The 23,572-nt window shown below is 44.6% G+C and overlaps 1 long non-coding RNA gene across 1 annotated transcript in view; it reads right to left on the bottom strand.

The window, feature by feature from the left end:
- LOC308475470 overlaps positions 1 to 23,572 on the bottom strand; it is a 597,484-nt gene that overhangs the window by 80,350 nt on the left and 493,562 nt on the right. The gene's annotated exons all lie outside the window — the stretch shown is intronic.

Below are 23,572 nucleotides of genomic sequence, written 5' to 3'. Positions count from 1 at the left end.
AAATGTGGAGAGAGCCTTGTAGTGCTTTCTACTGGTTATGCTTCGTGAAATGTGACCGGTCCCAAGGCATTCCCGGAAGTGTAATCCCTGGAATGCTGTGCAAGGAACCTTCCTTCCTTCCTTCCTTCCTTCCTTCCTTCCTTCCTTCCTTCCTTCCTGTATTTCATAAAATTTATCTGCAGAAAAATTTCAGAGGTTTACAAACCTTATGAGTGGTGCAAACCCCTTTTCCTGAATTTTGTTAGAAAACAAACTGTTGTTGGTTCCCCTATCTGCTGCTTCTTCTTTGGGGCCCCTCATGCAACCCTTATGGTGTTTGCTTCTTTCTAGTTTAGTCACCTTTAACCAGCTAATGTCATGAAGCTACTTAGCTAAAAAAGAGTTGGTAACGCTCGATGACATCACCAAAGCCTATTGAGAGAGAAGGCTGCAAAGAGCAAGGCAAATGTAGTTAGGAATAGCTGGAATGTTCTTGAAAGAGGAAAGGGCTTTTCGGCATTGCCAAAAACGTTCCTGAAATACAATGTGTAAATTTGGCTCAGCCCTATTTTCAACTATTCACCTTTGTTTCAGCACACATTTAAGTTCCTCTTGTGGTTTTCCACTCTAGTTTTACCCACCCCTTTTCTTCACTCTGCTCTGGGAACAATTCAAACAAGCAGTGGGAGGGGGGAAATGGGGCACCATTCATGAGTGCGCGAGAGGAGGCCACCCACATTAGCTTCTCTGGGCAGTTCCTTGGCAGGATTCCTCCTTTATCGGGGGGAAACGCACACAGTTGGTTCCATTAATTGGTACCAAACCTTCTATTTGAATTTTGAATGAATCTCAAGATGTAATCAATGAAGATGTACATATATATATATATATATATATATATGCAAGAACTGCATGAGTTTGGAGGTTTTCTTGTGTCTTTACATAGTTATTGTGGGAAGCAAAGTACCTCCATGGCTGGAGATAAAATGATGAGGAAAGCTTCAATTTTTGTGCACCAGGCAGCTGTTAAGAGGAGAAGCAGTTCAAAAGAGGGAAAGGCCAAATTCATCCCCTCAGCTTCACAGTCATTCTTGCACCCAATCTAGTGCAGTGCAGCGCAGGGCAGATAGGACAAGTGACAGTGGTGATGAGTAGGATGGAGAACTGGGGCCCTCAGATAAGTAGGCAGGGATGGGAGAGAAATTTGATTTTGTTTCCGCAATAATAAAAATAAGAATACATAATTTGCACTTCTTGACACAATAGAAAAAACTGAAACACAACTGTCCTTCAAACTTTGCTCTTCTCTAAATGTTGCAGTGCAGTTCTGCAACTAAATGGTGCGCACAAAATTAGTGAAAATGGTGCATAAAAATTCTTATATACATGAAAATAACATTCTAAAATGCATTATATTATGGGAAATTGCTTGCAAAAATGCCCGATAATTAAAACTATACAAAAATGTGTTTATTAGGAGAAATTCACTCTAAAACACTCACATTTTCATGAAGATTTTTTTATGTATATTAATTTTTTTTGCAAATTGTTGCAGATATGTGGAGAACTGAATTCAAGTTGGGAAAAATGAGAAATGCAAATTCACAGATCTGGTCCATTCCTATAAGTGGAACAGATGAAAGGACTGCAGCTTCCCCCCTTTTTTACTTCCATTTCTCCCTGTCTGTCAAACTCCAAACCTTTAGCTAGTGGCTTCATAACTATGAAACACAACCAACCCCTGAAATCATTAGCAGGCAATTTTCACATTTAATGTACATCTTCATTCCAAATTCTTCCTTCACATGCTGCATGGTTGCAGACAGGAAATTCAGACAACATTACAAAGAAGCATATTCCCACTCCAGATGAACACACATGCAAAAAACAACACAAACCCATAAACTTTATGACATCAAGAATTCAAACTCATCAAAATGTTAACCATCCTGACAAAACAGCAGAACAGCTCCCTCCTCCACCAGATGCATATGAATCCTCTAATAATGGAGATGTGCTTGCAAGCTGCTATTAAAAGAAGTGTGCAGAATCCCATAATGATCTCCACTGTAGGAACCCATAAGATCAGTTCAGGCAGGACACAACTGGCACCTCTTTCCTTTGGCGTCTTTTCTGTTGAGTTTGGTTTAGTGCTACACTGTTAAGTTGATCGTGGTGGAAGCTGCTACTAGTAAGAAGTTCCTCTCTAGATCAAACCAGAAGCTATTATATATCCAATTATAGGATTTTCCTGTTTGTTGCGAATACATCATATGAATGTTGATGTTCCTCAGGCTGGCCTAGTCTGAAAAGTTCTGATTTGCCTCCAGACTGACTTGAACATCACAGGTAAACATTTTAGTTCAGGTTTCCCTCATGTCCTGGGAATTAACTGCTTCTGCACCACAATTCTTTCAGTTCCTGATCCATTTCCCAGATCCTGCTCGATCCTGTTATCTCTGTATCAGTATATCCCTCCTGAACTTGAACTTCTTTATAAACTTATAAGCATTCTGAACCTGGCAAATTCTTATTCCTTCAGATCAGTCCTAAAAGCCAAGACTCAGACTGCCAGATCCCATGCTCAGAACTATATCTGGGAACACTCATGATTGCTTTGAAACAAATCCAAAGCTTTTGAGGAGGGTGGGGAATGGAAAGCTGGCTTTAGGAGAACGTTCTATGATTTTCAACATTGAGGTGAAGAATAAGATTAGGACAAGGTTATTGAAGAGCATTTGACTTAGTCAACTGCAAAACATGGCACTCTCAGGTCTGACAGGACATAAGTATATTTTTGTCTAGAAGCCAAGAAAATTTAGGGCTGGATTCAACTTAACATTTGTGCTGGTGGAAGCAGTTCAACAAGCACAATGGGGCCTCCCCTCCAATGCCCCTCCCCCAATTGTCTCTGTGGGGTCAGAAGAACCCATAGAATAGTGTGATGGGTGAGGATACAGACAAAATTACCTGCCCCCCCGCCGGGAGCTTGAAGTAGCAATGCAGAACACTGAATTTCTCTCATACACAAATAAGGACACAAATAGCAACAAAGTCAACTCAAGCGCCAAAAATTAATTCTTGGAAATATTCATGCTCTGAAGCTAGTATGTATAAATTAGAACTTTGGCTATAACATTTCATCCAGGTCAAAGTCTCAATTTCTTATTCTAGAGTAGATCAAACAATATCTTTCCTGCCAAATAATCACAGTTCCTCTATTACTGTTATTATGAGATTTCTGATCTGCATGTAAGGGTTATAAATAATGGAACAGGACTTAGTAATTGGTCTCACCAGTTATTCTGTGTTAGCAAAGTTACTCAAATAACAAAGGAGAAAAGAAATCCTGATAAAACTGTATTTCAGAAAAGCTGAACAAAAATAGTATCTAATTTGGAAAGGAACAGAGAGCTGTTGTCTTTCTTACTTCAAGTCTTGCATTTAGCAGGGAGACGTTCAACCAAACATACAGGGGTGGGGAGATATCCCACAGACCTGCACAGCCAAGTAGGGCATGTGCCACTTCAGCAAAGATTGCCTTCCTTTCCCTCGTTGCTACTCCAACCTTGGTTAGTTGACTTAACCCTAGTGAATTAACCCTTTAATTGTGCACAGGGTGATCTTCTGCTGTTGTGGGTGGGCTGTCCAGTTAATAGCATAGAGCACTAGAAAGCAATGCAACAAAAAGAGGGAGCAAGAAGCCCATGCTAGCCAGGTGTTGAATGAGCAGATTCAAGAAGCATTCTGCAAGAGCATCCATTACCTCTCTGGTGGAGGCTGAGGGACTTTAAACAGAGAATTTGCAGCATCTACCCAGATTATAATCTGAATTCTTTAGGAAAAGCCATGACAGTTTTATAAAACCAATAATTGTATAATATGGGTATTGGGATATTCACATGTTTCAAAATGTGTATTCTGGGGTTCATGTGAGCCACAGATGGGTAACCAGAGTTATAATGTTAAATCTTAGAAAATATAGGGTTAAAGAATATTCAATAGCGCCTCCCCCCCCCCCCCCGAGTCCTAAATCAAATAATCAGAGTCAGGGTTTAGAAAACTGCAGTTATTTTATTTCAGTTGATTTATACTTCATATTTCCTCGCAAAGGGAATCCAGGGCAGCTAACAAATCTGTAATTTTAATGATACAAAATAACAAAAAACCTTTAAATCCCCTTTAAAACACCAATAAAAACACACATAACAACCATAATAAAACAGAACAAACTAGACTCTGCTCATTTGCTTTGGGCTTGCCAATCTGAGACCTTTATAGACAGAAGAGTGAGACCCAAAGGGCAATGAACCATCCTTATTTTTTCGCGGCTGCAGTTAATGCTGTTATTTGGCAATGACAAGGCAAATCAGAATGACAGTGCCCTTTTGCCACAGAGAAGACGCATCCCTGTGCTTCAGAACGCCTTCGTGTTAAGGGCCCTGGAGTTAATGTTTACCTGATGCGGCATACACTGCAGCAACAGCAGCAGCAGCACACATGACACCCACATTGATGGCAGCCGAATCTCCAGCCGTCAATTTACCACACACATCATAAGTCAGGGAGACCTCCAGTGCGCTGCCCTCGGAGCGCTGGCTCCAAGCCGCATCTCTACTCAGTTTGCACCATAATCTGCATATTTAACAGTTCACTACAGAGCATAGCCAAGCCATAAATCCCTTGCTGGGAGGAGCACTAGGTTCATTTGGCATGCTGCACAGACAGCTTGAAGCACTTCTGCTGCCCCGGGCAGTTGGGAACTGCCCCTCCTTCCCATTTCCCAGTCACGTAGTCGCACATGAAGGAAGCAGACAGGCGACACTCCCTGTCCCTACTGTTTTGCTGTCACTTCTTCAGCAATTACTGCAGACCCATCCTATCTGGGCCAAAGCCATTGACCACACAGCATGGCCGCCGCTTTGTTTTTGTTCCTTTTTTGTGTGCCTTCAGGCGCTGACCACGTCAGACTCTGGAACTCTTCACAACAAATCTTTTTTAAACAGGAAGCACTTCCAACATCATCAGTCTGCCTTGGACCAAGACTTAGTTTCCCAGTTGCCAGAATAGTACAAGGTTTGCCATCTAATATATGGGTTCTTTTAGCTGGCTGTGCTTCATGGTCTGTCTTTTGGTTAGAGGGCCAAGGGTTGGAAAGTAATTTTTATGGGGTAGTTTCAGCTGATGGCTAATAGGAATTGCTTCGTCTTCCACTTTGCTCATCCCAGCTTCTCTTTGGCTCCAGGTTCCCATCAGCGCCAGTAAAAGGAAGGAGGAACGGAATATGAAAACCAGCTCAACAGCTCCAGTAGAAAACTCCTTTGCTGTGCCACAAATCCACTCAATGTCTAGCTCTGCCTTCCATGACGCAACCCTGCTCATTCCCTGCTGGACTTTAGCTTTCCTCCTCACCCATTTATATGGCTACAGTATAGCCCTTGAGAGAAAAGCTTGGCCATATAGGAAAGAAAGAAAGAAAGAAAGAAAGAAAGAAAGAAAGAAAGAAAGAAAGAAAGTTTTCATTTCAGGGAAGATTTGACAAACCTTTGCTCTTGAGGTACCCCCCCAAATACTCACATTTTCCAGATGTCAAGAGAAGTTTCTGAGAGTCTTGTCTGGATTTTCTATGCCTAGTTTTCTTATCAATGACACAATTGTCATAGGAACAGATGAAACTGCCTTATACTAAATCAGATTTGGTCTGTCCAGCTCAGTATTGTCTATACTGGCAGACAGCTCTCCAGAATTTCAGGCAGGAATCCCTCCCAGCCCTAACCTGGGGATGCTGGGGATTGAATCTGGGACCTTTTGCATGCAAAGCAGATGCTCTGCCGCTGAGCTACCACCCTTCCCCTGCTTCAGATGTTATTTTGCGCAGCTTACTTGCCCATTCAATTGCTGGTAGCAAGCGTGGCAAACTTTTGGTCCTCCAGATGTTGCTGGACTGTTCCCATAATTCCTGACTGTTGGCCATGTTGGCTGGGTCTGATGGGAGCTTGGTAGCTAATATAGCCAATAACTGAGCAAAAGACTGGACAACCACGTGCTGTGAGGTTAACCTGAGGGTACTGTGAATTAAACACTGGCTTCCTGTGCCACTGGAGCTGCAAGTCAGAGAAAAGAACTACAAGCAGTTCCAGCAGGGACATTTAGACAGATGCCCAAATCCACCTGGTCTGGGAATCATGTGACACTAGAGGACCAACCAAAGGAAAACAAAACTGCCGGTTTCCCTCACTGTGGGTCATTTGTTGTTGATACCCAGATTCTTCCTCTGTGCCATCAGATTGTTGGTATTTGACCTGCCTGCCTCCCAAGATACCAACAATCTGGTGGCACAGAGGAAGAATCTGGGTATCAACAACAAATGCAGCGCTCAAACGATGGAGGTAGATGGGCGGGGAGCTCTAACTGCGCCCATTCCAGAGACTAGCAGAGAATGCCAGACCCCTTATCTTCATTCTTTAACACTTGATTTAACCACACACAAAAATTAAGCCCTGTGTAGATAGAAAAAAGATAAGATAGTGATGTCCCACAGGCTCATGATCTTAACAGACACACTGAAAAATAAATAGAAATAAAGAATAGGGAGGGAAGAGAAAGGAAGTATAGGAGTAGCTGTTCTTCCACTGCCTGGTGGATGGTGACAAGCTGTCCCCTCCCTGCCATGATGCAGCCCCTCAATGTCTTGTTTCCCCTGGCTGGTGGCAGAGGGCAGAGCATATTTCCCTTGAGATCTGTAGTCCCAGGACTGTGCCTTACTTACCTCCAGGCAATACAGGACTGTAGTTGTCGCAGTCCTGTGTTTTTACTGTACAGTGGTACCTCGGGTTACAGACGCTTCAGGTTACAGACTCCGCTAACCCAGAAATAGTACCTTGGGTTAAGAACTTTGCTTCAGGATGAGAACAGAAATCGTGCAGTGGTGGCGCAGCGACAGTGGGAGGCCCCATTAGCTACAGTGGTACCTCATGTTAAGAACAGTTTCAGGTTAAGAATGGAGCTCCAGAACAAATTAAGTTCTTAACCCGAGGTACCACTGTATTTCATTTCTTTCTGAGTGTGCATTTGTGTGGAAATCTGATCCAATGTTTGTCAGCCATGAAGAACTAGATGGGGCGTAGAGGCTGAAACTTGGAAGACTCTGAAGAGAGAAGAGAGAGGTGGTGTTGGTGAGTGCAGACCATCATGAGTGGTTTTACTCCTCTCCTAAAATACCAGATAGTAGCTTGAAGGTGCTCCTTGACCCAGCACATAGGTATTTATTATACTTTATTTGAAAATTTATAACCCGCTCTATCATAACATACACCGCAGCTCGCAACATATAAAATGTGACAAAATCAACCTATAAACATCTACAAGGTGCAGTTAAGAACACCAGTACATACTGAATGGTGAAAAGAAAAAATCATGTTATGAAGGCCCACCTAAGCAATACAGTTTTCAGAAAGATGTCTGAAAAGTGATGCTCCTCTTCTGCTGGGAGTTCCACATTTGTAAATATTTGTGTTCTTTTATCACATAGGTTCTCCATATGCTTCTTTCTTTCTTTCTCTCTTTCTTTCTGTCAGAGTCACTGCTTCAAATTGAACATCACTGTGATGACTTGCAGGGAATTATCCCAACCAAACCATTTTTTTTCTGGCAGAAAATGCAGAATTTGTCAACAAATAACATTTCACGGGAGTGGGGGAAAGCCAGCCCCATATTTTCAACAATTCTTTTGGGTTGGCAAAAGAATCCAGTTAATTGAAACAAAATTTTAAATTGACCAAAAAGAGGGAAATTGATGAATGAAGGCGTCCTCATATGAACAATATCAGTGATTTATTGCTGAGGGGTAGAAGGGATGCTGAGCACATGTATCTTTGCTCCAGTTTAGGAAAATAACTCCTTTGTTCTCTTACGTCAACGCTAATGAAAACTATTGTTAATTGTCAGATGTTTTCAAAAAGATTAAAAATAAAATTTCGATCTGGGTGGCCTTTCAGAAGCCTTGGCAGCAATATCTAAATTGTGGCCTCTAAATTTAAAATAAAGGCCTAGGTTGTTGAGGCAAAAGGGGAGACTCCAAAAAATGCTAACAATGGAAACATATTTTCTTTAATAACTTAAAGGACTTTTGGTAACCAAAAATTGCATACATCCCAACAATATGAATTGAGGGTGTTCAGCTGTCAAGTTTTAAATCCCCTGTAACTCAATCATAGTTATGTTACTTGGAAGTAATTTCTCTCTGCTTTCAGCTGGGTCACCAGGATGGTGAAAGTTGTGGAAACCAATCTTTATGAGGAATGGTGGAAAGACTTGGGAGTTGGGCATGTTTAGCTTGGGGAAGAAAATGTTAAGGGGGGATATGATAGCATTCTACAAGCATCTGCATGGGTGTCATGCAGAAGACTTTTGGTCTCTGTTGCAGAGCTTGAACCAAGGAGTAGGAATGGCAGGGAAGCAGATTTGGGCTAAATATGAGCAGAAACATCAAAACAAGAAGTCCTCCTAGTGATGCACCAATAAAACTGCTAGCACATTTGTAGAGCTAAGCAGGGTCCTACATGGTTTCAAATTGGATGGGGGACCACATGTTGAGATTCCTTCAATATTCAACAGTTTTATGATTCTAATAAATAGTAAACGATGATGGAACAGACTGCCTTGGGATGGGAGGTCGGCGGAATCTCCTTTGCTGGAGGCATTTAAGCAGTCTACTGTAGTTACACGTACACATTCTTTTTTTTAAAAAATAATATTTATTAATTTTCCAACAATTTAAACACAACACTACAAAAGAAAAAACATAAACAAAAAAAAAATGCAATACAATACAAAAACACTACAAAACACTAACACATAAAACTAATAAAACAAAAACAAAACCATTTCATTATCTTATCTTTTGTTCACTTGTTTCCACGACCTCCTCACACCTCCCTTTTTGTATTCCACTTCTGTTAATTGTTTCAGCAATTCCTTTCCATCTTCCTCTGTTTTCTATCCTATAATTATCTTAACACATTCTAACCTTATTTTTCCCTTTAATACTCTATCAATCTATTTATACTTAATTCCTTATAACATTTCTACTAAAGCCATATAACTTCATTCCAACATTTTTCTAACATTCATTAATTTTACAGTATTTCTGTAAATAATCTTTAAACTTTTCCAGTCTTCTTCCACCGATTCGTCTTCTTGGTCTCAGATTCTGCCAGTCATTTCCGCCATTTCCATATAGTCCATCAACTTCATCTGCCATTCTTCCCGGGTGGGTAAATCTTGTGTTTTCCAATACTTCGCAATAAGTATTCTTGCTGCTGTTGTTGCATACATAAAAAAAGTTCTATCCTTTGGCACCAATTGGCCGACCATGCCCAGGAGAAAGGCCTCTGGTTTCTTCAGGAAGGTATATTTAAATACCTTTTTCATTTCATTATAAATCATCTCCCAGAATGTCTTAATCCTTGGGCATGTCCACCAAAGGTGAAAGAATGTGCCTTCAGTTTCATTACATTTCCAACATTTATTGTCAGGTAACTTATAAATTTTTGCAAGCTTGACTGGTGTCATGTACCACCTATAAATCATTTTCATTAAGTTCTCTCTTAAGGCATTACATGCCGTAAATTTCATACCTGTGGTCCATAACTGTTCCCAGTCAGCCATCATAATGTTATGTCCAACGTCTTGTGCCCATTTAATCATAGCAGATTTCACCGTTTCATCCTGAGTATTCCATTTCAACAGCAAGTTATACATTTTTGACAAATTCTTAATTTTGGGATCTAACAATTCTGTTTCCAATTTTGATTTTTCCACCTGGAAACCAACTTTTTTATCCAGGTTATATGCCTCCATTATTTGATAGTAATGGAGCCAATCTCGCACTCTGTTTTTCAATTTTTCAAAGCTCTGCAGTTTTATTCTTTCTCCATCTTGTTCTAAAATTTCCCAATATTTCGGCCATTTGGCCCCCATATTGAGTTTTTTCTGAGCCTTCGCTTCCATTGGTGACAACCATCTTGGGGTTTTATTTTCTAGCAAATCCTTATATCTTATCCAAACATTAAACAGTGCTTTTCTAACAATATGGTTTTTAAACGCTTTATGTGCTTTTACCTTATCATACCACAAATATGCATGCCAGCCAAATACATTGTTGAAACCTTCTAAATCCAGCACATCAGTATTTTCAAGAAGTAGCCATTCTCTCAGCCAGCAAAAAGCAGCTGATTCATAGTAAAGTTTAAGGTCTGGCAGGGCAAATCCACCTCTTTCTTTAGCATCAGTTAATATCTTAAATTTTATTCGAGGCTTCTTGCTCTGCCAGACAAATCTAGAGATATCTCTCTGCCACTTCTTGAAACAATCCATCTTGTCCAAAATCTGCAACGTTTGAAACAAAAACAACATCCTCGGCAGCACATTCATTTTTATCGCAGCAATTCGGCCCAGCAGTGAAAGCTTCAAATTTGACCATATTTCTAAGTCTTTTTTCACTTCAATCCAACATTTTTCATAGTTATCCTTAAATAAGTTCACATTCTTGGCAGTCATGTTAACCCCTAAATATTTCACTTTCTTGACCAATACACGTACACATTCTTTATTACGGTCCAAAGACCCACAAAAAACATGTTTGGAAGCAAAATGCAGCGGAGATACATGGGAAAAGATTCCAAGGCAGTCACTATGTTTTATCCAGAGCACGTTGATTTCTATTTCTTATTACCTCTGAGCGAAATTTTGCCACGGCCAGGGTAATTAACATTTGGCTTATCTTCGAGAAGATACTTGAGATAGAAGGTTTCAGTTGGACACTGTATCAGAGACCTTGCTCTCTGCAGGGAGTCAGACTAGATAACTTCCAAGGTCCTTCCTTACTTTTTAATTCTATGGTTCTAAGCCTGGGTGAGGTAATACTTCTCTGAACAATTGCCCACCGATCCTGTGATGTGCAATGATCCAATATGTATCGTGGCATATTTATAGTTGGAGCAGAGCAATATCAAAGGATATATGGAAGGCTGCAGATGAATTTGCAATAATAGCAACAGTGCATTTGCTAAATAAATAAATAAATGTGAAATATCCACGAGGGATGCTGATGCAAAATTGCAAATTGAATATACATTGTAGTGTTAAATTGTGTGGATGTTCAGAAGTACAATAACATTAATATGCACAGAGGAGGAGGAGGAGGAGGAGGAGGAGGAGGAGGAGGAGGAGGAGGAGAAGAAACGTTTGATGCTGATTGCTTTATATTTATTTCTTTTATTAACTCTCACACAGAGGAAATTAGACCTGCTGTAATTCATACATCTTTGGGGCATGGTTATTTAACTAAACACGCTGCTATGATTTTCAGCCTTATACATGTTATTTTGCTTTGTAACTAATACACATACTGTCAGGGAACTGCCATCGGAAGGAAGGGAAGTGAAAGGGCTCACACAGGTTGGGAGAGACTCAGCAGCTGAAGAGGGAACCAGTAGGGGGAGAGGAGCTGAGCTGAGGGAAAGGGAGCTGGAGGGATGGCTCAGAGACACTTCCAGCGAAAACAGTGGGGAGGTTTCAGGACCTCCTGTAGGGACACCCACTCCTCGCCGGAAACTGTCACGCAGAGAGTCCAGAAGACGTGTTTCCGTTAAGGAGCTTTTATGTTGGAAGCGATTCCGAAAGCAACCACTGTCGGAATCTGCCAGCGACTGACGGAGCCATGTTTAAGGGGGCTCCGTTACAGACAGAGGTTTGCAAACTTGACCAAACTCTGAGGGACTAGGATTTTACACACAAGCAGCTCATCGTCCCATCACAGCATTCCGACAGTCTTCGTGAGCAGCTTGTGCAGGAGAAGGCATCATGAGCAACCCAGCCGGAACCGGAGAAGCAGGAGCTGGAGCGGGTCCAAGCCTGGAAGAAAGGTACCGGGTGTTGGAGGTCCAGCTAGCGCTGCAGACGGCGAGGCTTGAGGAGAGGAGGGCTCAGGATGCAGACAAAAAGGGGAAAGACACCCAGCTCGTCAGAAAGGTACCAGGATTGGTGCAGAAGTTTGGGGGGGAGCCCAAAGACTATCATGGCTTTCGGACAGAGATGCAATATGCCCTCAATCTGCAGTTTGATGAATTCCCTGACGAGGAATCACGAGTGGCTTTCGTGATTGGGCATCTTGAAAAGGGGGCGAGAGACTGGGTTAGACCCCTGATGGCAGCGAATAGTGACGTCCTAAAGGACACGATGAAGTTCTTTCGCGCCATGGATCTGATGTTTTCCAGCGATATTGAACAGGGAGTGGTCCGCAGACAGTTAATGGCTTGCAAACAGGGGAGCCGATCTGTCCGTGAGTACTGGACTGAGTTCACCATGTTGATCCATAAATTGGGGTGGGATCTATCGGCGGAACCCATTCAAATGCTCTTTGAAGAAGGGCTTTCTTCGGCTGTGAAAGACGAACTTTCCCGGGCGCCCAGGGCGGAGTCTATGGACCAGCTGACCAAATCAGCGCTGACCATAGGAGCGCGCCAGGAGGCGAGAGCATTGGAGAGGCGGGAAGGGAAGGGGGAACGTTGGAAGGAGTTCCGCATTCCAGACATTCCAGAGCCAACTTTCCCGCCGGCAGAGCCGATGGAAATCGGAACAGCGCGCGCGCGCGCAGTTTCAAAGCCCAGTAAGGAGGGAAAAGGCGCCCGGAAATGCTATCTCTGCCAACAGCCAGGTCACTTTGCCAGAGTCTGCCCCCAGAGGAAGGAATGGCAAGGGATGGTAGGAGCTGTGGAGGGAAGAGAGGAAGAAATACCGAAGCAAGTAAAAGCCAACGCCTGGCTGCCACCGTCGGGGCACAGCAGCCAGGCCAAAGAGCAGTGAAAGTGCCCACGCCAGAACCTCCTAAACCCGCCCTAGTGATAGAAGTGGCGCTAGAGCTGCCAAACGGACACCCTCTAAAGATAAAGGCGCTGTTGGACTCAGGCAGCTCCTGCAATTTCATGAGCAAAGAGTTTGCAGCTGAACACCAGATACAGACGATCCCTTTAAGCAACCCCCTGCAGGTGACCACGATCGATGGCAGGGAGCTGTTGGGAGGAGAAGTCAGCTTGCAGACCGTCCCAATGATAATGAAGGTGGCAAGGCACACCGAACTGATAGCGTTTAATGTGGCCACCTTGGGAGGAGCTCCCATTATATTGGGGATGAGCTGGCTAGCGTTACATGATCCGCTGGTGGGCTGGCATCAGAGAGTGGTTTCTTTTGGTTCAGCACATTGCTTAGAACACTGCAAAGAGGGAAAGGGTTTGGCAGGGGCCCAAGCCACCCTAGCAGGGACTGAAGTAACGGAGAACGTGAAGGTACCACGACAATACGCAGATCTCCGCGACGTCTTCAGCGAAAGGGAAGCTGACCAACTACCCCCGCATAGACCCTTTGACTGTCAAATCAATTTACTCCCTGGGGCACAGCTCCCTGTAGGCAAGCTGTACGCCATGTCAGACAGAGAGATGCAGGAGCTAAGAGAGTTCATTGACAAGAACCTGAAGAGAGGGTTCATCAGAGAGTCCAGGGCGGTGGGGGGCAGCCCAGTGTTTTTTGTGGATAAAAAAAACACGAACAAGCCGAGGCTTGTGTGTGACTTCAGGGCCTTAAATGCAGTGTCAGAACCAGTGGCTTTCCCTATGCCCAGGATTGACGACATTTTGACAAGGGTCAGGAAGGGAAAGATTTTTACTAAACTGGACCTAAGGGGGGCGTACAACCTGATACGAATAAGGAAGGGGGATGAATGGAAAACCACCATGTTCACCCCTTTGGGGGCATTTGAATATTTAGTTATGCCCTTCGGCCTACAAGGAGGCTCCGCGTGCTTTCAATCGTTTATGAACCACGTCCTGGGGCCTTTGCTTTACAAGAATTGTGTGGCCTTCTTAGACGACGTGTTGGTGTATTCTGAGAATGAGGAGCAGCATGTGAGAGACGTCAGAGAAGTGTTGAGCAGGCTGCAAGCCAACCAGCTGTGGGTGAAACTGGAGAAGTGTCAGTTTCATACCAAGGAGGTGGAATTCCTGGGGTATCGCCTGTCAGACAAGGGATTGGCCATGGATCCCGGCAAGGTCCAGGCGGTGCTGGAATGGAAAACACCCAAAACAAGGAAGGATGTGCAGAGGTTCCTAGGATTTGGGAACTTCTATCGTAAGTTCATCCGAAACTTTGCCCACCTGACGGCGCCCATTACGGACTGTCTCAGCAGTAAGAAGAAGTTCGTTTGGACTGAGGAGGCGGAGCGAGCATTTGAGGAACTAAAAAGGGCCTTCGCCTCGGAACAACAACTCCTGCATGTGGATTTACAAAAACCGATGAGAGTGGAAACTGACGCATCAGACAGAGCTATTGGGGCGGTGCTTCTGCAGCCAGGGAAGGAGGAGTCAGAGTGGAGACCGTGTGCCTTTTTTTCGCGAAAGCTGAACAAATCCGAGAGGAACTACACGGTGTATGACCGAGAACTACTAGCCATTCATGAGGCGTTCCGGAGATGGAGGCACCTGCTAATTGGCGCACAACATAAGGTGCAAGTGTGCACTGACCACAAGAACCTAGAGTATTGGAGGACGGCACGAGTGCTCAACCAACGGCAAGTGAGATGGGCCCAGGAGTTCTCCAAATTTAACTTTGAGATTTGTTACGTGCCAGGCCCAGAGAACATTAGGGCGGACGCTCTCTCACGCAAACCTGAATATTTGGAGGGGGAGGGAGCACCCGAAGAGAGACATGTCATTCCAGAGGACCGCTGGGTGTGTGGGGCGGCATTGGTGGGACAAAGAGAACTGGTAGAGGAAACAGAGAATGATGAATACGCCCAGAATAAGCTCAGAGGTCTTAGGGGTGAGGGAGAGGAACCAGGGGGTTTCGAGGAAAGAAATGGAGCTTTGTATTACAAAGGGGCACTGTATATCCCTGAAGGAGACTTAAGGGGGAGGGTACTCAAGCAGTTGCACGACAGCCCCACGGCGGGGCATTTTGGACAACACAAAACCATGTGGTTGGTCACCAGGGAATTTTGGTGGCCTAAGGTGAGGGAAGATGTACGGGAGTATGTAAGAGGGTGTGAGCAATGCCAGCGAGCCAAAGGGGAGAGGCGGGCACCGGCGGGGCTATTAGAACCCTTACCAACCCCAGAACGACCTTGGGAGGCAGTGTCGATAGATTTTATGACTGATCTGCCGAAGTCCAAGGGGAAAACAGCCATCATGGTGGTGGTAGACCTACTAACAAAGATGTGCCACTTTGTAGCCTGCTCGCATGCAGTCACGGCGGAAGAGACAGCGAAGTTATTTGTAGAACACATTTTTAGGTTGCACGGGGTGCCATTGAGGGTGGTCTCAGACCGAGGAAAACAATTTACTTCCAGGTTCTGGAGGAAGCTCATGAGCTTACTGCAGGTGGAGGTCAACTTTTCGACTGCCCGGCACCCTGAAACCAACGGGCAGGCGGAAAGAGCAAACGGGGTCCTCCAGCAATACCTGAGGTGTTATGTCAATGACAGAGAGAATGACTGGGTAGAAAAGTTGGCGCTGGCGGAATTTGCCTACAACAATGCCGAGAATGTGTCCACAGGGATGAGCCCCTTCTTGGCTAATTATGGGTGTCATCCCAGGGCTTTCCCAGGGGGAGAAGGGGAGAGATGGGGTGTCCCGGCAGCCGAGCATTTTGTAGAAGAAATGGAAGCAATCCATCGTCAGCTCCAACTCAACTTAGAAAGGGCGAAGGAAGAATACAAGAGGCAGGCAGACAAGAACCGAAGGGAAGGTGAAACCATAAGGGTGGGAGATAGGGTGTGGCTGTCAACCCAAGGGTTGCCGTTCAAAGGAGGTTGTAAGAAATTAAGACCCAGGAGATTGGGTCCCTTTGAGGTCATTCAACAGGTCAACCCAGTGGCTTTCAGGCTCCGGTTACCCAACCACATGAAACTGCACCCAGTATTTCACAGGTCGTTACTGTCACCGTATGAGGGGGGACGAGAAGGGATGGCCACTCGGGGACCGGTCATAGAAGAAAGGGAATGCAGCAGCCATGTGGCAGAAATCCTCGACGCCAGATGGAAGGGGGATCAGGTGGAGTATTTGGTAGCGTGGGAAGGAGAACCGGAGTCAGAAAACACTTGGGTAATGGCAGAAGATATCAATGACGAGGTATTGATAGAAACGTTCCATCAAAGGTTCCCAAGGAAACCTCAGCCTGTGGAGAGGTTCCGGAGGGAATACTTTGGGACCACCGATGAGGAGGAGGAGTTGGAAGGATTCTCGGAATCGGAAGGGGAAGGGGAGATGGACTCTGAGGAGGAGGAGTACTTCGAGACCAGGAACCGCAACAGGTGGAGAGAAGTGTTCGGGACATCGGAAGATGAAGGAAGTTCATTCCGGGGTTTTGCCTCCTCACCGCCCGTAGAGGAGGGGGCGAGAGGGGATGAAGGGGGCCCTGGAGGGGAGGTGGATGTCAGGGAACTGCCATCGGAAGGAAGGGAAGTGAAAGGGCTCACACAGGTTGGGAGAGACTCAGCAGCTGAAGAGGGAACCAGTAGGGGGAGAGGAGCTGAGCTGAGGGAAAGGGAGCTGGAGGGATGGCTCAGAGACACTTCCAGCGAAAACAGTGGGGAGGTTTCAGGACCTCCTGTAGGGACACCCACTCCTCGCCGGAAACTGTCACGCAGAGAGTCCAGAAGACGTGTTTCCGTTAAGGAGCTTTTATGTTGGAAGCGATTCCGAAAGCAACCACTGTCGGAATCTGCCAGCGACTGACGGAGCCATGTTTAAGGGGGCTCCGTTACAGACAGAGGTTTGCAAACTTGACCAAACTCTGAGGGACTAGGATTTTACACACAAGCAGCTCATCGTCCCATCACACATACCAATAGCCATTATTTGTTGTTTGTCTTGTTTCTTCTGTTTCTTTTTAATAAAATTTATATTATTATTTTTTAACAACAACAATGTTATTTATACCCTGCCCATCTGACTGGGTTTCCCCATTCACTCTGAATTGCCTCTGTTAGCTCTGTCAGTTGTTAATCTCCTTCTTTATACTCTTTAGAAAAATATAAAACTCTCGAGAATCTTTTGATATAGGATATTCTCAAGACAAAGAATTTATTTTTGTGTGTGCTTTCATCCCATTCCCCTTGTTGGGGCCTTTCCAACATTGCAGCCACAATACAAAACACAATAATTCACACACAGTGGCCTGCCTCATTCTTGACAATGTCAAGGAATGCATCTTGCACACAATCCCATTGTATGTGTGCAGAACATTTCCTGACATTTAAGAGAAAACAGCAGTAAGCATATACGGAGCACTGCTGCTGAACTGGGTGCTTGCTAAGCGAATGCACATGAAACTGCTTAGCACAAGTCAAACCAAATAGGACTGGGGGCTGATGAACTGCTTAAAGAAAATAAAAACCGAAGAGAAACTGATAAAGCAAATTCAGTGGAATATACCAGAATAACAGAGCATCATCACTGTGAGGGTCATAAGGACTATGGTGATAAAATCCAGGGCCTTCTGAATAGCAGGTAGGACTGCAGATTGCAAAACCACATAGCTTGCAACACCAACTCTCATATTTTCTAGCCCTAGCTAGTCCATCAAAGTGTGTGATGATGGATGGATGAATTTGTACATTTTGGTTTCCCTCAGTTTCTCATTTTTTTCCAGTCCTAAGAAAACTTACTCACATTCTCACTAAAAAAAAAAAAAGTCCTCACGAAAATGTGCCAGCAGTTTAGTGTGCATGTCTTTTATGATACACATTTATACAGTATATGTAATTTTCCCTAAAACAGTATATACATATTTGTATGCACTTCCCCTAATATATGCATTTTGCATGCTATTTTCACTAATGGATGCAGAGACATTTTTGTGCACATTGTTTTGTTGGGAAACGGCAGCAGTAAAATCGGAAAAGTGCAAATTTCAAAGGATAGGATTCCACCCTCACAGTGTTTGCATATCCTTCTGAAAAGAGCAGATTTAGCAAGTGCTCACTGAACCAAGCTACCCCTCATCCTTAGGGTTGCCATATTTCCAAAAGTGAAAATCCGGACAAAGTTGTTCAGCTTTTGGGGGGGGGCATCTCTCCCCCCAAAACAAGTCTTTGGTCTTTAGTAGGATTTTAAAAACATTTTTTTTTCTTTTAAAATCACCTTAGTTAACATTTGTCTGGGTTTTCCCAGACATTTTGCCAATTCAGCGGAAATCTGCCGGGACGCCATTTTGACAGTCTGATTCCCGGACATATCGGGGAAAACACAGACATATGGTAGCCCTACGCATTTTTATTTGTGAGGTGGATTCCTAAACATTGCAGAGAATAAATGCGCATTATTATGTTTTGCCTTGAAGTCATAGAGTTGGAAAGATCCTGAAAAGTGAGATGGATGGAAACAGCTCAAAGTATTCAATCCTATGGCACCTCGTCATTCACTGTCTAATCACAAAATTGGCTTTGCTGCCATTTTGTATGTACCTTCTACTGGCGTGTATCACTGACAGAGCTTTGTTGAGATCTGCAGTCCTTCAAGTGGATTTTCAAGGTCTTAGAGATGAATGGAAAGGAGATGGAATGCAGTGTTCCATTCAGCTCAATCAATGGAAAGTTGCTTTGTTTTATACTGTATTATTTTTATTGTATATTGTGCTTCGTATATTATAACTTCTCTTCTAGGGCCTTCCCGGTAGTAGCGCCCGCCCTGTGGAACACCCTCCCATCAAATGTCAAAGAAATAAACAACTATATGACATTTAGAAGACATCTGAAGGCAGCCCTGTTTAGGGAAGTTTTTAATGACTGATGTTTTAATGTACTTTTAATCTTTTGCTGGAAGCTGCCCAGAGTGGCTGGGGAAACCCAGCCAGATGGGCGGGGTAGAAATAATATATTATTATTATTATTATTATTATTATTATTATTAGTTGTGATCTGCCATGAGACCTATGGCTATAGGTGGCGTACAAATTGAACAGATAATAAGGTTGGCAATGTAATGCTGAAAATACCTATTTGAGGGCTATGATGTGGACATGTCCTATTTTATTTCTGGTGAGAAATTACTATACATAACTGTGTTTTTGGCAAAATCCTTGACATTTGTGGATGTTCATTCACTCTTCAACTGTATTCCTGTGGTGTGGGAACTAATAGATGGATAACAAAAGTGGTTTCTCTGAGGCCTTTGGCAGCTAAGTGACTTATACTGCAAGGCTACAATATTCAGTGTAGCATCCAGTGGTTTGTGCACATGGCTTAGAATAATCAATTTCATTTCAAGACCTATTTGGACATTAGGGCTGCTATCTGTATTAATTTATGCATTTAAATCAGGATTGATGGGCTCTTTTTATAGTTTGTGTCTTCTGGAAATGGTTTTTTTAAAATAATAATATAAACAAATGCATTTTCAGTTGCTTCTAGACACCCACCACAGTTGATACTGTCCAAATTTACCAAGGGTGGACAGTTCAGAGAAATCCTGCTTCTGTGATGATATAAGGTGACATAAGTCCATGGATTACAGTAGGATCAGCAGACTCTTCTCTGAAAATTGTAGCGATCGTCTAGGTCTATACAGTGGAAGGCTGTCTGCCAAATATCCTGGTTCCAAGTTGTTTCAGTTCAGCAGCAAGACTCTGAACATGGCCCAGTAAGAGTGGCCAGCGCAGTTGTTTCAGCACAGGTGAAATATTTGCATCACTGGGTGCCCCATTCAGCACCCAAACTGCTGGGTTCTACACTAGCTGTGACGCCTAGACCAGGTACAAAGGGTAGCCAATGTGGGGGTGAGGCTGTGCCAGACTTGGGCTTCTTACTGCATAATGTGCCAAATATCTCAGGGATAGGAAAGGAAACAGTAACTGCGTTAGTAAGACTGAAGAATGAAAACTAGGTGTGGACCTTTCTCACATGCCCCCCTGGATGTTTATATTTTGTTTTTGCATGTGATGTACCTGGTTCTCCCCCTCTGCATTTTACTTCTGTGAGGTAAATTAGGCTGAGAGACAGTGACTGTTCCAACGTGACCCAGTTAGCTTTGTGGTGGAGTAGAGCTTTGAGCCCTGGTCTCTCAGGTTCCAATCAGACACTTTAACCATCACACCAAAGCAGCTCTTCTCAGAAGGGTTAAATGTGAGTCTTCTGTGCAAGTATGTCTATAGAAATAATGGGAGGGGAAGAGCAATCCAAAACACATGAAGTACATCAGCACAACTGACTCAGGAAGGGGAGAGAGCTTTGCATGTCAAAGTTTTCCACAAGGCGTCAGCTGTTCTTTAACCAGAGTGGCGCTTTACAGGCGTCATCCTAGTTTCTTTCTCACTGTGGGAACTGAGCCTTAAAAAAAAGAAAAAAACCTGTTTTGTCTGTAACCAAGGAATTAAGGAGATGGATGAAGGCAGCCGAAAAGTGTGACAATCTCCTAAAGTCTCACAGATGGAGAGCAGGCTCTATGAGCCGAACTACTCTGAATGTTCACTTTTGAATGAGGGCTTTCTACATGATCAATACGCATTAGAAAACCCCAGATTTTACTACTATTTTCCCTTCCCTATTATGTTCTGCTCCCTTCCCCGACCTCAAAATGCTTGACTTTGGGAATGGAAATAGTGGGTGGTTAAAGGCTCCCTTAACACACCAGAGGACCCACACAGCCTCCTCCTTAGGAGCAACTGACATGCAGAACATCTCTTCCCACAGTGACTACAAGTCCCATGGTCTCTGACAGGAAACAATACTCTCTGTGTTATTCCCAGCAAATGAGATATTGCATGGTGCCTTTTTTTAGGTAGCAGTAGACATGTGGAACATCATTTCCTGTTGGAGATCATGGGGCTCATCCCAGGGATATGCGCTGAAGGCACAGGAGCCAAGATCTTGCTTAAAGCTAAGCAGGTGCCAGTGTGGTTGGAGCCTGGATGGGTGACCACCTGGAACCACACGTATGCCACCCAGATGCAAGAAATGTGAGATAGAGATATATAACTGTGTAACTTTTGCTAAATAAAAATAAAACAAACCCTGGAAGGTTCATCCAATCCATTTCTGTAGAGGAGGAACCCTGTGGCAGCGGTCCTGTGTTGAGGGAATCTGCTGTCGGCTGTCCTCTCAACCTTTCTCAAGGTGAGGCTTGAGAAGTAGAAGGAATGGCAGGGAGAGTGGACTGTGAGCTCCAATTCTCTCATAATAATAACATTCCTGGGCATCCAATGGAGCTCAATGTTGGAAGATGCAGGACAGACAAAATAACATACTTATTCATACAGTGCATAGCTTAACTATGGAATTCGCTCCCATGAGAGGTTGTGATGGCTCCCCAACTCAAATAGCTTTAGAAGATTATACAAATTCATAGAGGGTAAGTCTTATCCATGACTAGTAGCCAAACATCCATTACTACCACCTTCACTGTTGGAGGCAGTATGCCTCTGAATACCAGTTGCTGGAAACTGAATGTGCCGAGAGTGCTGTTGTACTCAGGTCCTGCTTGCAGGCCTCCTGTGGGCATCTGGTTGGCCACTGTGAAAACAGGATGCTGGACTAGATTGGCTTTTGCACTGATCCAGCAGAGCTTAGCGGTGGGGCTGTGTCTTCCTCATACTGAAGCTGCTCAATAACAGAACATATCAGGGCCCCACCACACTTTGGGATACTCTCCAAGTACTTCCCCTCTGAATAATTGCTCTGTCCCTGGAGACCACATCTCCCATAGTTCCCAGGTCACTCAGATGAAGTATGCCTAATTACCCTGTAAAATGGGGGAAGCCTTCTTTGTGGTTACATCCCCCTCTCCCTTGAGCATTCAGCTCCAGCCGAGCAGAATGTTTGCAGATCCAGTGTTGCATGTAATAGGCCTTTTCATGCTGTTCTCCTCCTCAAGGAGCCTCTGCTGGTGGCAAGGGAGATGGGAAGGCTGCAAATTGCCTCACCACATCTAAAGCCCCTTTCTTAGCAGCCTGGGCGAGATGAGGAGAAGTTAACAGCAGTTTATAATTGCTGGCATATTTGGAGTGTGTAAACACCGGGGGGGGGGGAGAGGATTGTTTAGGGTGGTCCAAGTGAGCAGAACTAGGGCAAAGGGAAGGGAAACTGAGAAGACAAACAACGCAGGCTGGACAGATTCTGTGAAGGGAGGTTGGCCATTTCAGACAGTTCTTCATCACTTCTACAGCACCAAGGCACATCCACTTTAGGCCTTTTGCAAGGAGGCTTGTGCAGATGAAGCCACCAAACAGGATACCTGGCAGCATCTATGCCAGCCTTCACCAGTCTGGTGCTGGCATGGTTTTCCAGACTACAACTCCCATCAGTCCCAGCCAGTATGGCTGTTGTGTACTGAGCTGAATCCTAGAACAATAGGATCCAGAATGCAGCAGTCTGATTGGTCCACAGGAGCCACCCAATCCAGCTCCAGGTGGAAGTGAATCAGCGACCTGATTGGCCTGCAGGAGCAGCCAATCAGGCTCCTGGATGAAGTGAATCAGCAACCTGATTGGCCTACAGGAGCAGCCCGGAATTAGCCAATCACGCAGGGCGCATTGTGTAAATAATGCATATATAGCTAGACGTTTTGGGGAAAGTTTCATTCATTGCTACTATGAGCTGAATAAAGAGCATGAAATTCACACTTGACCCCGAGTATATTTCAATGGCCATGCTGGAAAGGGTTTCTGGGAGTTTTGGTCTAGCACATCTAGAGGACACCAGGTTGGCAAAGACTATAAAAGAGCCCTGCTGGATCAGGCCAAAGGCCCATCTAGTCCCACGTCTAGTCCAACCCCATGCCTATGGGACAGGGGTGGCACGTCCCCCTTTCGCTGCTTGAGGCTTAATGGGGTTTGCTACCCTGCCACCGCCAATGCAACCTACCCTGCTGCCTCTGCCACCAGCATTGGAACCAATTTCAGGAGAGAATGTGCTGAAATTGTGCGAGATCGCACATGATCTGCAAGATCTCGTTGGTACTGGCACCACTTCTCTGCCAGCGGGGCAGGGGGGTGCCCGCTTGTGTGCTGCCTTGGGGGCTTTTGTCACCTGAGGGAACAGCCTCACTCCGCCTAACAGCTGCACCAGCTCTGCTATGGGAAGCTCACAAGCAAGACATGAATGCCACAGCACTCTCCCTACTTGTGATTCGCAGCAACAGACATTCTGCCTCCAACGTAACCATCATAGACAAAATTAGCCTCTAGAGCGGTTGACTGTGTCACCACCAAGCCTCTTGGGCTTGCCAACTGGAAGGTCGGTAGTTCGAATCCACGTGACTGAGTGAGCTCCTGTTGCTTTCTCCCAGCTCCAGCCAACCTAGCAGTTCCAAAGCACAGCAGTGCGAGTGGATAAATAGGTACCGTTGCGGCGGGAAGGTAAATGGTGTTTCTGTGCACTCTGGCACTTGTCATTGTGTTCTGTGCATTTAGTCATGCTGGCTACATGACCCAGAAAAGCTGTCTGCAGGCAAACACCGGCTCCCTTGGCCTGAAAGCGGAGATGAGTGCCACACTCCATAGTCAAATTTGACTGGACATAACCGTCCAGGGGTCCTTTACCTATACC

The sequence above is a fragment of the Podarcis pityusensis genome (assembly GCF_964106645.2).
Source record: "Podarcis pityusensis genome assembly, chromosome: 1".
Lineage (NCBI taxonomy): Eukaryota > Metazoa > Chordata > Lepidosauria > Squamata > Lacertidae > Podarcis > Podarcis pityusensis.
The sequence above is the reverse complement of the archived record's forward strand: the minus strand, read 5'-3'. Positions and strand labels throughout refer to the sequence as shown.